Source organism: Otolemur garnettii, unplaced genomic scaffold, assembly GCF_000181295.1.
Source record: "Otolemur garnettii isolate 467f Iridium unplaced genomic scaffold, OtoGar3 scaffold00116, whole genome shotgun sequence".
In the NCBI taxonomy this organism is placed as follows: domain Eukaryota; kingdom Metazoa; phylum Chordata; class Mammalia; order Primates; family Galagidae; genus Otolemur; species Otolemur garnettii.
Genome location: NW_003852511.1, coordinates 5281133 through 5284968, shown reverse-complemented (window position 1 = coordinate 5284968; position 3836 = coordinate 5281133). Strand labels below are relative to the sequence as shown.

Sequence of the window (3836 nt, the reverse complement as noted above, 5' to 3'; positions counted from 1 at the left end):
GCCAGGCCTTGTGGTGGGCGCCTGTGGTCCCAGCTACTTGGGAGGCAGAGGCAGGAGACTCGCTTGAGCCCAGGAGTTGGAGGTTGCTGTGAGGTGTGATGACATAGCACTCCACCCAGGGGAACAGCTTGAGGCTCTGTCCCAAAAAAAAAGATAATTGCATCTATCAATTTATAATAGAAAAGGCCATGGCTCCAAATTTTTGAAACTTCTACACATGAAATTAGATTACAAGGTGACTGCATGTCAGTAAATTCAGTAATGTAGCCTGTACTCGTCTTTGTTGTAGCACTTTTTTATAGAGTAGTTCTCAGCCATGGCCTATTGCTCTGTGTTGATAGAGATGGGATAGCAAAGTAAATCTGAATAATAAAAACAAACATAGAATTATTGTAGGTGCTTAGTTACAGCAAATTTACCAAATTGGATTTTGCCTCTTTTTTTTTCTCCTGACCATTGTTTGTCTGTTAACTACAAATTAGCCAGTGTCCAAACAAGTGTTTGATTCATTATGCCTTATACTAAAGGAAAGCAACTGATTTTTTTTGGCCTCTAGTATGGCCCTCGGTAGTGTTCCATGGCATCACAGCTCACAGCAACCTCCAACTCCTGGGCTTAGGCAATTCTCTTCCCTTAGCCTCCTGAGTAGCTGGGACTACAGGTGCCCACCACAACACCTAGCTGTTTTTTTGTTGCAGTTTGGCTGTGGCTGGGTTTGAACCCACCACCCTCAGTATGTGGGGCTGCACTATACCCACGGAGCCACAGGTGCTGCCCCAAAGCAGTTTATTTTTAATTTTCCTTATCTGACCAATAGTTAATGATAGAGATTTCAAGCTGTTTGGTCAGACAGAGATGCCATTATTCATGGCCTTACTCTCAGAATTGACCTGAAAAGAAGTATTTCAGATATGTGGACTTTATTTTTATTTATTTATTTTTTTTATTAAATCATAGCAGTGTACATTAATACATCATGGGGTACAGTGTACTGTTTCTGTATACAATTTGAAATACTTTCATCCAACTGGTTAATATAGCCTTCATGTCTTTTTCTTACTTACTGTGTTAAGACATTTATATTCTACATTTAGAGAGATTCACATGTACTCTTACAGGATGAACCATAGATGTTATCCCACCAATCACCCTCCCCTTCCCCCCTCCCCTTTCCTCTCTCCCCTCCCCTCCCTCTCCCCATATTCCTGGGCTAAAATTGGGTTATAGCTTTCATAGGAAAAGTTATAAATTAGTTTCCTAGTAGGGCTGAGTACATTGGATACTTTTTCTTCCATTCTTGGGATACTTTGCTAAGAACGTTTTCCATCTCCATCCATGTAAATATGAAGGAGGTAAAGTCTCCATCTTTCTTAATGGCTGCATAGTATTCCATGGTGTACATATGCCACAATTTATTGATCCATTTGTGGATTGATGGGCTCTTGGGCTTCTTCCATGACCTAGCAATTATGAATTGGGCTGCAGTTAACATTCTGATACAAATATCTTTATTGTAGTGTGAGTTTTGGTCTTCTGGATATATACCTAATAGAGGAATTATAGGATCAACTGGCAGGTCTATTTTTAGTTCTTTAAGTGTTCTCCAGATGCCTTTCCAAAAGGAACATATTAGTTTGCAATCCCACCAGCAGTGTAGAAATGTTCCCTTTTCTCCACAAGATATGTGGACTTTAATTGTTTGTATCTAACCCCACGATACCAGTCACAGGGGAATATTCTTGTAAATTTGTTGTTTCCATATAAAGAATTATTTTTTTTCATACAAAGAATTATTAAATACAGATGTTTTCAAATGAGGACTAGGTTTAAAGATTTTTAAACTGTCTTTTCTTTCTTTCTTTATTTTTTGCAGTTTTTGGCCTGGGCCAGCACCCCACTCCTTTGAGCCACAGGTGCTGCCTGATTTTAAACTATCTTGTTCTCTCTTGTTACTTTTGTGTCTTGGTGATTGGGTGGTGTGGGTCAAATTTTTTTTTTTTTTGGCACTTTATTGCCCTGGGTAGAGTTCCAGGGGACTCACAGTTCACAGCAATCTCCAACTTCTAGGCTTAGGCGATTCTTTTGCCTCAGCCTCCCAAGTACCTAGGACTACAGGCGCCTGCCACAATACCTGGCTATTTTTTGTTGCGGTTTGGCTGAGGCTGGGTTTGAACCTTTCACCCTTGGTATATGGGGCTGGTGCCCTACCCACTGAGCCACAGGGGCTGTCCGTGGGTTAAATCTTATAATTACCTTCTTTTCTTTTAGTGTAACTAAAGAAACGAAGGCAAGGAAATTCAGCAGTTTGCCTAATGTTTTCCAACATTTTGTTTCATCTGTGATACTAGGATTTGATATTAACACAACTGACCCTGAATTATAAGGGTAATTGGTTTGATGTTGGGGTTTTAGCACTCTATATTTGGTTTCATCAGGGAATGAGCTTCCAACACCTGCTAAAGGAATAGATGACATAATTCAAGAGGCTAGGCAAAGATTAAGACAAATTCAGACATAGGAAAGAAAGCAATAGGAAAGTAATGGAATAAGCATAGATGTTATCCCCCTAAAGTGCCCTATTCGCATGTTGTTATTAAATCATGATCTGCTTTGTAAATCAGTGTCTTTAATTACTGCTATTTGTGTTATGTATACTATTTCTGATCTGCCTCCATCCATTTAGTTTCACTCATATTGGTATAGCCACAAAACAAGACATGTTAGTTCAATCTAAACTCTATTTTAAATTGAATTATAGACTTTTTTCTCCAAATATAGTTATGTAGCATAAAGTAACCTATTTTTGTTAGATGGAAGTAAATGATTCTTGAGATTGCTTATTAAAATCATCTACATTTAGTCCCAAGTCCAAAACCAACACTTTAGTGTCCTTGAGCTATTTGTCATGCTTAAGGACACTGCTGGGGACTTTGACAGCTCCATCTAGTGGAAGGAAAACTATACCAGAGAGAGACAGAATGCAAGTTGAATTTATAAAATGTACTGGCTGAACACATACTAATAATCCTAGCTACTGGGGAGGCTGGAGTAGGATAGCTTGAGCCTAGGTATTCAAGGCCAAGCCTGGGCAATACAGCAAATATTTTTCTCCTAAAGTACTGGGGTGGGGGGGCAGCAGTGGCTCATGCCTGTAATCCTGGCACTCTGAGAGGCCAAAGTGGGAGGATTGCTTGTTTTTAGGAGTTTGAGACTAGCCTGAGCCTTGAGAGCAAGATCCCATCTCCACTAAAAATAGAAAAATTATGCACCTGTAGTCACAGCTACTTGGGAAGCTAATGCAGGAGGATTACTTGAACCCAGAAGTTTAGGATGCTATGATGATGCCACAGCACTCTAACCTGGGCAATAGAGTGAAACTCTCTCTCTCTCAAAAAAAAAAAAAAAAATTATATACACACACATAGGGTGGACATAAAATTCGTGTGCAATTTACTATGTTAAAACTACTTTAAATTGCATATGAAATTTATGTCCAGCCTGTATATATATATATAATCACTACTGTATTAAAACAGCAAAAAGTGGAGAGTTTAAATTTTGCCTTGTCATAAGACTCATTTTGGAATGATTTGTTTAAAAATAAAGTTTAAATATTTAAAAAAATCTGAAACTCTAAAATCTAACAATTCTGGCCAAATTTGCATGTTGTTTCCTAGGTTTTGAAAACTCTATGTGGTCAATAAATCTTGTTAAAGATAATGGGTAGTGACTAGGCATGGTGGCTTATGCCTATAATCCTAGCATTTTTGGGAGGTTCACTTGAGCCCAGGAGCCTGAAACCCTGTTTCTTTTCTTTTCTTTTTTTTTTTTTTTTT

At 38.6% G+C, this 3836-nt stretch overlaps 1 protein-coding gene across 2 annotated transcripts in view; it reads left to right on the top strand.

Moving 5' to 3' along the window:
* Positions 1 to 3836, top strand: part of EIF4ENIF1 (eukaryotic translation initiation factor 4E nuclear import factor 1) — a 65760-nt gene that overhangs the window by 49643 nt on the left and 12281 nt on the right. The window lies entirely within an intron of this gene.